We start from the raw sequence: 10,766 nt of genomic DNA on the forward strand, positions 1-10,766 counted from the left end.
GGGGCTTCATGTAAAGTCCTGTTGATTCAGTGTAATTTTTCTTTCCCTGAGAGCATTTCAAGGCCGGCCGGACCCCCTTCGCTGCCAGCAGGTGTAAGGTGTGGTCCCACCAGAAGCACCCTGTCTTTGTGGGGAGGTGGGGTTTCCTGGCTCTTGGGTTCTGAGTTAGCGTCCGCTCGAAAGGCTGGTGTAACTGAGCATCCTGGGACCTGTCCTCTGTCAGGCAGAGAGAGAAGAAGCACGTGGCAGATGACGGTGAACCCAAGGTGCTTTGTCACCTGGGTCTGCCCACAGAACTCCCCAGAGTTCCCAGGCGGGGGCCCATTGGATGTCCCCATTGTCAGGGACTGTCACCAGCACTTCCCCTTGCTGTCTGTGCTTCCCATTCAATGATTGTTTCCAAAGAACATATCAACTCTCAGTCTCACTTTTTCCCTTTTTTTTTTAATATTTCTATGTTTTTGAGAGACAAAGTATGAGTGGGAGAGGGTCAGAGAGAGAAGGAGACCCAGAATCTGAAGCAGGCTCCAGGCTCTGAGCAGTCAGCATAGAGCCCGATGAGGGACTCAAACTCACAGACAGTGAGATCATGACCTGAGTTGAAGTCAGATGCTTAACCGACTGAGCCACGTGGGCGCCCCCACTTTTTGGTCTCAAAGCAAGAGCATTGGAATGGCTCCTCATGGCCCCTCCTGCAATGGCTTCAATGGAATGTGATAAAGAGGCCTCTGGCGCCCGTAACGAGAGCCGCGGGCTCCGTGCTGCATTTCGCATGCAAGTCCTCTGAGCTCTGTGTAATGTCCCCGGAGAAAGCTCACACCAATCCACGGTTATATGGGCCCATTAATCTTCAAAGCATCACGCTGACCCTGGTCCTTTCCAACAACCCTGTTGTTCAGGTAACACAGCCTTTTTGGTCTCATGGTCTTTTTCCTTCTACGTCTACCTTTTTGTAGCTGTAAGAAAAAACAAGCAGAGAAATGAAACGCTCTGCACCAGCCCCGCGTCCGAGTTGGTTCGGGTTTGGATGGGCAGCATCCCAGGCTTCTGGTTCGGCGTTCTGACCAGTCAACGCCCCCTTCAAGTGTGCACGCTCTGCAGTAGAGAAACTCAAAGCCACGCTCAATTCTCATAGCCTTTGATGAACTCTGAACATGTTAGACACGCACACACATGCCCCCACTCCCCCACCCCTGCCAGACTCTTATGTTGGAAGCATGTCTTTTACTCACAAGGCTCTTGCCAGCACTCTGGATCTCTCCCAGATGAACCAGGAAAGGGAAAGACCTTGTAGATGCAGCCCCGTGCGGTGACTCTACAACATGCAAGGAGGGCGGGTGACCCGGTGATTTTCTCAGTGCATTTCTGCTCCATAGAGACACTCCGCAGTCAGGGCTAGCTGCCCTAGCCTGGACTGGATGATCGACCCTCCCACACCCTGCCCGACCACTCACTCCCTCTGAGGGTGGGATTTTTTTGGAGCAGGACGCAAAAAGGGGCGTGGGATCCTGGTGCAAGCAAACAAATCACCTGCAGACTCTAATTTGTTTTCCTGGAGGTTTTGCTTTCAGGACAATAGCAGCCTGACAGCAGCCAGGTGTTCAGACCCCAGTGGCCACCACGTCTGTTAGACGCACCCAGCTACTCTGGCGTTCCAAGCCTCATCTGGGAGGCTCACGGGAGAGATGCTGAGATGATTTCCCAGTGGAGGACAAAGATGTTCACCCACACTGATCACTTTATTCACTTTTTTAAATTTAATTTTTTCATGTTTATTTATTTTTGAGAGAGAGAGAGAAACACTGCAAGTGAGGGAGGGGCAGAGAGAGAGGGAGACACAGAATTCGAAGCAGGCTCCAGGCTCTGTGCTGTCAGCACAGAGCCCGATGCGGGGCTCGAACTTACAAACTTCGAGATCATGACCTGAGCCGATGTTGGACGTTTAACCGACTGAGCCACCCAGGTGCCCTACTTACTTTCCTTTCTTAACACAGAACCATTTATCCCGAGAGGGGAGTCATGGCTAGAGAAGGTGTCAAGGGTCAGAGTAAAAGGCTCAGACAGGCTGTCCCCCATTCTGCTGGGGTTGGAGCCCTGGACGCCATTTCCAGCTCAGCATGGCTCCAGGTGACCAACAAGAAGATGCAGCTTTCCCGTATCCAGAGACATCCATCCCACTGCTGGCAAGACAAAGTCCCTTACCTGGTGGACAGTGGGTATTGATGCCTACCTGTCTCATTTTACTGACCTGTAAATGCCCACCCGACCCCTACTAGCTGCCCCTTCCCCTGGGGCACAGCCCTGACTCCTAGACTGTACCTGTGTCTGCATGGTGGTCTTGGGCGCCTACAATCTTCCCTGTGCTTTGAGACATTCTGTAAGAAGTCAGAACCGATGCCTAACTTCCCGTGACGAGGACAGGAAAGGGAGAGTCGTCAGACCGGTAGCCAGGGGTGATCGGGGTAAACAGGATGGTTGCTGCCAGTCCAGCAGGGAGGGGGGTGGCGCCTTCCCAGGATGGGTCAGTCAGTGGTTGGTTTCCTGAGCTGAGAGGGGCCTCTCTGGAGCGGCACATGGGCGTGGTCTACAGAAGGGACAGATGGACAGGAATGTCAGGAATAGATGCAAAACTACCTTGGAAACTGGCAATCAGATTTTAGGTCTGCGGTTTTAGGAAATTATATGCTTTGTCATCGTTAAAAAAAAAAAAACCAACACCTTAGTTTAAGGGGACATTTCTATTCTCATTTTGAAGATGGAGCAAAAGGGACTCCTGGGGGGCTCAATGGGTTGAGCGTCTGACTCTTGATTTTGGCTTAGGTCATGATCCCAGGGTTGTGGGATCGAGTCCCATGTGGAGCTCTGTGCTGAGTGTGAAGCCTGCTTGGGATTCTCTCTTTCTCTCCCTCTGTCTTTCCCCATGCACTCATGTGCATGTCTTCTCTCTCTCTCTCAAATTTAAAAAACAAGATTAAGCAAAAGTGAGGCAGAGGACATTTGTGTAAAGGATTAGAACACTCCAAAGCCTGGCATGGTCACAACTGGATCTTAAAGTCTCCCAAGTGCCACTCGGGTGGGTTGACATCTGGCTCCCAAATGTGTCCACAGAGGTGAAGAGGGAGGGAGGGGTAGATGGGAGTGAGAAGCCAAGAGGGTTCTCCACGGGCCCAGGGCAAAGGCACAGGTTTGCCAGCTACTGACTTTGGGGGGTGTCGTGGGGGCGCCCTGAAACCATCCCCAGCTGCATCCATCATACAGGACAGAAGAGGAGGAAGGACCCCAGACCGAGAACATTGTTCCCATCAGATTTGGATAAGAACGAGGAGGAGGGTTACCTTGGTGAGTCTTCGGAGAGAGTCGTCAGAGCCACTTAAAGTAGAGGATGGGGTTGCAGATGATCCCAGAGCTCATATCAAGGGCTTTTCCACCACGGGGTCAAAATCTGAGAGACCCGATTACGCATGAACGTCATCACTTTTAATGTAGAAATATGCTCCAGATATCATTTGGAACATGCCTATATTGAAAAATTGCTCACTGTTTATCTGAAATTGAAATTTAACCGGGAGTCCTGTGTTGTTATCAGTTACATGTGGCCACGCTCTTTCAAACACACTCAACCTCGACGTCATTCTCTTCCTGCCAAAGCCCTAGTGTCTATATATGGGTGTGCGTGAGAACACAGAAGGCAGCCTACTGTCACAGGACCATATGCCGTGAAAGGTGGCAATGGTCTAGCAACAAACAGCTGTGGTCTAGCTTGTGGGTAGGCCACCTTTCCAGAGAGGAACTCTCCTTAATTTTCAGCCTCTGACAGAACAGCACATTCATTAGTAACCACAGAAAGTGGGTCTGTGTATGCGGCAAGTGAGGTCTGTCCATCTAAGTGACTGCTCTGGGTTACATGGTGTCCGGTAGACTGAGGTATCGCTATGTTTGACATCTTAACCATCAGAACATGTCCTTATGTAGAAACGGGGTCTTTGTGGATCTGATTAGTTAAGATGAGGTCATGCTGGATTAGGGTGGATCCTAATCCAATCCTCAAGGAATAGAAGAGATGCAGACACAGGGAGATGGCCATGATGGCGGAGACAGAGATGAAACTGATGTGTCTACACACCAAGGACTGCCAGGCACTGCTAGCAACGGCAGATGCTAACAGAGAGGCAGGGAACAGACTCTCCCTCATAGCCCTTGGAAGGAGCCAACCCTTCTGCACCTCGCTTTTGAACCATGAGGCAGTATATTTCTGTTGGTTAAGCCCCCCGATTTGTGGGGCTTTATTCTAGCAGCCCAGGGAAATGACAACGTGACCTTCACTTGATTGCAGATGAGAAGACAGAGCATCCTCTGCGTTAATCCCGAGTCCTGAATTGGAGGAAAAGGCTATTCCTACACTCAAGCAAGTGAAATACCCCAAAGCAGGGTGTAGAGGGAAGGTCTACCAGGATTAGTGAATCCAGACCAAAAATTAGGAGACGATCTGGCCAGACCCAGTGGGGAGCTACTTCTCATGCCCACCACAGGCTTGGCAACATCAGAAATACATTGTCAGATATTCCTAACTTGTTTGTGTGTGGATAAACCTACGTGACATCATTATCTATTTACGGCACTCTGTATAATGCCTTCTCTGCTGGGGTCATACTCGGGTAATCTTTTGATTGTCATTGTGAAGTCTCAAATTAAAATAATTGCTTCAGATGTTGTCAGCAAAGTAACTAGATCAGGGGACTCAAGCTGCCATTGTCCATCTAATATCTAGGTATGAGGACTTCTCCACCCTCTTGGGCAATGTGGCTTTTACATACACGCCTCCTGCTCGGGTGGCCGTGACACATGCTGCATTTCACGCTTCAACTCCATCCATTGTGTACGTTCTGAAAACACAGAGTAATTGCAATGAGATCTAATATGCATACAAATGAAAAACTCCAGTTTTGTTATCTGTTGTTTAGGGTAATGCCCTACCTTTCCTGTGGATAATCAACGGGCTCTGTTTCAATCAGCACATCTGCCAGCAACAGAGGTGGTGAATTTGAGGTCAAAGTTCTTAGGTTAGACAACCGTTGTCTATTCATTTTCTACTATGTACAAAACCCAGGTGTGACCAGGCTTAGGTGCACCAGTGAGTCAGGTGTCTGTACATTTGGTGTCTGGGATTCTGGGTGACATCAGTGGAATGCTCAGCTGCTTTGACATGGGTTACAGACCAGGGTTGGGTGTCTGTTATCAGCTGGAATTGGACATCCTCTACCTTCCCCAGCCTTTCCTCGATCAGGTGCCATCTCTGAGAGAGACCCTTTCTTTGAGTCAGCTTCCTCGTCTTGAAGTTTCAGCCATGTGGTTTGGATTCTTGTCCCTTTGATTCTGCTCCTACTTTTTCCTTGGCTTTGGTGTGCTTTCTTTTTGTTCTATACTGCCCTTTCCCCCGCAAAGCACATCATCTCTTTTAAGAGCTCACCTCTTCCGGGAAGTCTTCCTTGAATCATTCCTTTGCCTTCCACTCTCACTGTCTCTATAATCCATTGGAGTATTTAGTATTTGGGTGTGTAGTGATTTCACCCAAACTCTTTGTAGTTTCCTTCCAGAGTTCTCGATTTCCCTCCACACTCATGGCTGTTCCTCCCGCTTCCCTTCCACACACACGGACATGCAGACAACACTTTTTTGTCCAGTTACACGTGACATGAGTCTGCCTAGGCTCTTTAAATAACTGTATGACATTCACGTGAGTTATGGGGTAAATTAACGGAGGAAGAAATAACAGAGCCACCCAGAGCCGGGGCCCTGCTTATCACACAGGCTTTACCCCATTTCCCCTGTAATTAGATTCCTGGTGACCCTAGCCACTAATTGCCTGCCCTGCCCCCCAGGGAACCCCAGCACCGACTCCGAACACACACACTTCCCACCACAGGACAGATGTCTGGTGCGGCTGCTTCCCACACAGACATCTGTGCTGCTGTTCCCAGGCTGTCACGAGAGCCAGCCGGCTCAGACCAGCAAGGGACAGAGGCCCGGGCGAGGCTCAGTGCTGCCGAGTGTCTGGGTGCTGGGCTCGAACGGTCTTCTATGATCGGCAGAGCCTGGCAAGCGCCTGATATCGTGTTCACTTGTTCTGATGGCCTGGTTCTAAAAAAGTTAATGGGTCCAGACACCATGAGAAACCATGAGAAACTGAAGAGAATCCACAGAACCAATAGGAACTGGTAGGTCTAGAAAGTGAATGTCTCTTGATATTGCCACGCACCTGATGAATAGTTTTTATTTGGGGGCTGTCCTAGCTTTGTTTTTTCTTTCCTCAAACAGATGAGGAAAGGACAGTGAGAATGCAGACCTCTGAGCCAGGGGACTGTCACACACAATGGTGTACCCAGCTCCATTGACAGATGTCTTTAAGGGTTGACTAGGAAACCTTGGGTTCCTGGCCCAGTTGCCTCCTGGTCCCACAGCTTGCCCAGTGCCCTGCAGGAGGCCAAGCCCAGTCAGGGACCGTGGGTGTAGCCTGCGGTGGCGGTTGATTTTTTTTAAGCACATAATCATTTGCAGATGTTGGCAGAAACCAGCACAGCCAGAGCAAAGCTCCAAATGCCAAACCGCAGAAATATATCATTTTTACCATCTGATTCCTGGAAATAAGACAACGTCATAGTAAAACAATTTACCAAGACGAACATGCCTGTTCCCTTTGAGCAGTGGACCAGTGCCAATTTGGTGGAGATTATTGGCTATTTATCAATTGCATTGTTCTGTAAAGATGGAAACAAGTCCGTGTGCTTCTGGGGGGTGCCCGGGGACAGTCACCTCTCTCCTTCATGTGACAGTGCCTCTTTAAAAAGTTCTAGCTGCCTGAAACTTGTCCTGAAATAGACATAACAGGACTTATGTAGGTTGCTAATGGGAGAATCAGTTCCTAACCTGCACTGTGCCGAGGATCCCTTTGACAGCCTTGTGAAGCCTGCGGACCCTCCTTCGGATAAGGACTTAAAGTGCATGAAATAATTTACACAGAATTACAAAGAAAGCCATTATACCGAAACAAAGGTATCAAAATACCACCCAAGCCCAGAACTGTGACATGGTAACCCACGCGCGTCTGTACTAATGCATTATTAAAAAGAAGATTGAACAGCCTTTCTAATAACGACCATAATTCCAAAATAGAGAAAAGCATGAAAGGTATTTGAGATACTTGCAGAAACTGCAATGTGACGTGGAGATATCCGTGACTTTGACAATCACAGGTATGGTGAATGCTGCGTGCTCTGTTGCCTGCACTCCTAATAAAAGGAAATGCTAGTGTTTTGTCAGAGTAATGAAGGTAAAGATGGACTTCTTTCCCATCCAAGTTCACAGGCTGCCGAACTTCTAACCCAGGGGGACTCCCATGTGTTATGCCCCAGGGGTGGTGGCTCGAGACTCAGGTTGGTGCTGCCCTGCCCCAGCCATCCTGTGAGCTCATGGTGCTTGGCCTGGTGGCTCTGTGGCCCTTGGCACCCTGCTCTTTCTGAGCCCTGTCTCACCTTCCCTAAGCAATCCTAGTAGAGCTTCGTCCTCATGATGAGGCTAGAAATTTAACCCCCTAAAGGTGTCAAGCCAAGCCAAATTGGTTTCTTATATATGGGCTTGAGCTCATATGATGGGTCCACTCCATTCTACATCATTTTTCCAAGGAAGCAAGACACTGAATAAAGAAGTCTTGTTTCCATCATGGCCAACTGTTGGCACCTGTAAGCGTGTCTTGGGGTGCCCATACAGAAGCACCTAAACCAGCAGAAATTGATTCTCCTACATTTCCAGGGGTCTGGATTGATGTTTAGGCAAGGCCGTGCTCCCTCTATAAGCTCCCAGGAGGATCCTTCCTGCATCTCCCAGCTCCAGAGGGTTCCAGGTTGTCCCTATCTTTTGGCCTCACCCCACTCTCTGTCTCTTGTGTAGTCTTTTGTGGACACAACTAAACCCACTGAAACACTGAGTCAGGTTGAGTCTTGGAGTGATGGGTATGGAGAGCAGGAGAGGGAGAAGCTCCCCTAGTCTAGCCGCTGAGGCTGGCTGCAGGAGAAGCACCCAGCAGGGCTTGATTGGGAGCACCTACACCCTCCTGCTGGTCCCTACACTGGGGCTCCTTCCTGGGTGTCTCACTAAGTCTTCACAACCACACTGTGAGTTAGGGCTGTTGGATTCCCACTTCACAGATGAGCACATTGAGGGGCAGAGAGGGTAAACTTACCTGCTTGACTCCACAAATCAGTGCTGGAGTTAAAGACTTGAATCCAGATAGCCTCGGTCCAGGTGTCTTGTCCATTGGGTTGTCCCTCATGGCTCTCCTGCATCATCCAGGACACCAGTCGCTCGATTACATGTGTCTATTTAAATGTAAAATAATTGAATAGAACTTAAAATCTTGTTCCTCCACCCTCACCTCCATATGATAGCCATTCACAGTGATGGTGAGTGGCTGCCATATTGGACAACAAAATACTGAAAACTTTCCATCAACACAGAAAGTTTTTTGGGCAGTACTGCTCTAGAATGATGTTTATTTTTATTCAGTTATAATACCTATATTAGTGGCATTACAAACAGAATCCTCAGCTAACTGGACATTTTTCCAACAAATAACATGGTGGAGAAGGAAGCACATGTGAGGCAGACAAGTGGAAGAGAGATTTCAGTAATTCAACTATGTTCTGGGAGATGTCGGAGAGTGGATGCACCATGAGTCCTCTTGGGCCACTGTGGAGATACAACCTCGGGGCAGAGAACTCCTCACTCAGAAACACATGAGTAGATTATCTCTCCACTGCACCGACTAAGGCAAGAGGTAGACTGGGCTTTCTCCATGAACATCCAGAGATTGCCATGCAGTCCTTGAACTAGACATAAAATAAACCGAAACTCCTCATTCTTGGGTGCATTCCACTCGATTGAGCCTAACTGAGTTCAAGATTGGAGAAAGAGGACCTACCAGCTATGGGACCCCCCATTTCATTCTTGCATTTGGGGGATTTCTTGAAAACTGGTCTGTTTTTTATGGTGGCATTAGTGAAAATAAATAAGAAACCAAGGCAGACAGTTCACACTTCAGCCACGATAGCTTGAACAGGGCTTGTTCGTGGGGAGGGGGCACTGGGATGAGGAGAGCCTGAGGTGGGTGCCGGTGGTCTGGGTTTACAGCGGCGATACCCTTGGAAGGAGATCCTGCAGTCAGTTTGGCCACAGGGAGCTCAGCGCTTTCAGCTGGGGCAGGGCTATGTCCTTTGTAAGTGGGGCAGGTTCAGCTGTAGGCAAGCCATAGTAATTACCTTTGTGCATCTTGGTCCAGAGAAGAACTGAAAACCATTGGAGAATCTGGAAGCCTATGGTCAAGGCCCAGAACCCACCCAAGGGTGAGCACACGAATCACAGAAGTGAAGGGCTGCAGGTGCCTGGCTTGGAGATGCTGTCCCAGGGGTGTGAGAGATGAGTGCAGAGTCCAAGGCCACTGTGGGTTGGGGCTGACTATGGGCACTTTGCTCACGTTCTTTGGGCCAGGTTCTCTTTGAGCTCTGGATGGCCTTGTCACTGAGAAACTGCTGCTTTTGGATTTACGGTGCATACAAGCCAAATAGCAAAGGGAGTGGTCATATCTTAGAGGAGGGTCTGGCTGGGTTCCCACTGCTCCTGTAAAAGGTTGGGACTTGGGTTATCTGGGGATATCTTTCCTGCCATCTTCCTGACTCATTTACGAAAGGGCAGCTTGAATACCTCTTGGTCAACTTGCATCATCTTCCTGGAAATGGGGTATGGCTGGACATTTCGACACTGTATGTCTCTGTTCCTCTAACCTGGGCATTAAAGATGTGTTGAATGCCTGAGTCTCTCTTGTTCCTCCCTGTGAACATCCCCTCCCAGCCTATGAAGCCCCGGGAAGGAAGACTCCAAGGAAAGAGAGTTAGAAATGAAAACAGGGATGTGACAAAATGTTAACAGGTGCCCTGCAGTAGAGGCAAAGACTGGTGAGGCAGGAGTCCAGAACCTACATGGTCCCCCCAGCCCTGGATCAGCTGGTCCTCTGGGATCTCCTTGCCAAATCCACAACCACAGCCTTCCTGGTTGGGGAAGAAGGAAGTACTTTCTGCAGCCCCATGGGGGCCAAATGCATCAAGCAGGGTGTCCTCCAAGCACGGGGCTCTTTCTGTCACCCAGACACATGGACAACAGGCAGAGGTGCACTCGGTGCTCTTGACCTAAGCATTCATACCCTTTCCCGGCCATGTCTTGCACTCATATAGCCCCCTGTGCTGGGTCCAGAGCTGACCCTGGGAGCGGCTTATCTAATCCAGCAGGAAGAGACATAGGTCTCCTTGTGTTTACACATTTGCAGAGAAGCTTTGCTTAGCTCATCAGGAACCAGTGGGAATGGCTTTGGTCTCTGATTCTAGATTCTTCTTTAACTGTCTCCCTATCCTTCCTGCATGCCTTCAGTAGTTTAGGGATCTGCAAATGTCTGTCCAGTTTGCTGGGAAGGTGGAATGGTGGTGGGACGTTGAAGGAATGAGTTCTCCTGTAGCTTAAGAAGGCTTCTTTCGGGAGGTAAAACATTTGTTTTTATAATGGCTAATTTCCAAGGTTAAGGACACACTGTCACAATTAGCTGGAGGAATATGGTCCACAGGGACACACAAAACAGAATAAAGAGCTGCTTGCAAAGGTTGGTGAGGGATTATCTGAGCCCACTGCCCGCTGCCCATGGGTGGATGGGTGTTGCTGCGGTGATG

The 10,766-nt window shown here is 49.3% G+C and overlaps 2 long non-coding RNA genes across 3 annotated transcripts; both read right to left on the bottom strand.

The window, feature by feature from the left end:
- Positions 1–567: 567 nt before the first annotated feature.
- On the bottom strand, positions 568–4,877 carry LOC115291470. Of its 2 annotated transcripts, XR_003908464.1 has the most exons (5): positions 4,815–4,877; positions 3,336–3,517; positions 2,320–2,584; positions 1,233–1,315; positions 568–956 (listed from the first exon to the last, which is right to left on the bottom strand). It is a non-coding gene; the product is annotated as an uncharacterized LOC115291470 (long non-coding RNA). The 2 variants fall into 2 exon arrangements; XR_003908463.1 differs by lacking the exon at positions 4,815–4,877 and having other exon boundaries at positions 3,336–4,000.
- Positions 4,878–7,143: 2,266 nt separating this feature from the next.
- LOC115291474 lies at positions 7,144–9,623 on the bottom strand. The gene is made up of 3 exons (XR_003908468.1): positions 9,312–9,623; positions 8,237–8,372; positions 7,144–7,286 (listed from the first exon to the last, which is right to left on the bottom strand). It is a non-coding gene; the product is annotated as an uncharacterized LOC115291474 (long non-coding RNA).
- Between the last annotated feature and the right edge of the window lie 1,143 nt (positions 9,624–10,766).

The sequence above is a fragment of the Suricata suricatta genome, chromosome 5 (assembly GCF_006229205.1).
Source record: "Suricata suricatta isolate VVHF042 chromosome 5, meerkat_22Aug2017_6uvM2_HiC, whole genome shotgun sequence".
In the NCBI taxonomy this organism is placed as follows: Eukaryota; Metazoa; Chordata; class Mammalia; order Carnivora; family Herpestidae; genus Suricata; species Suricata suricatta.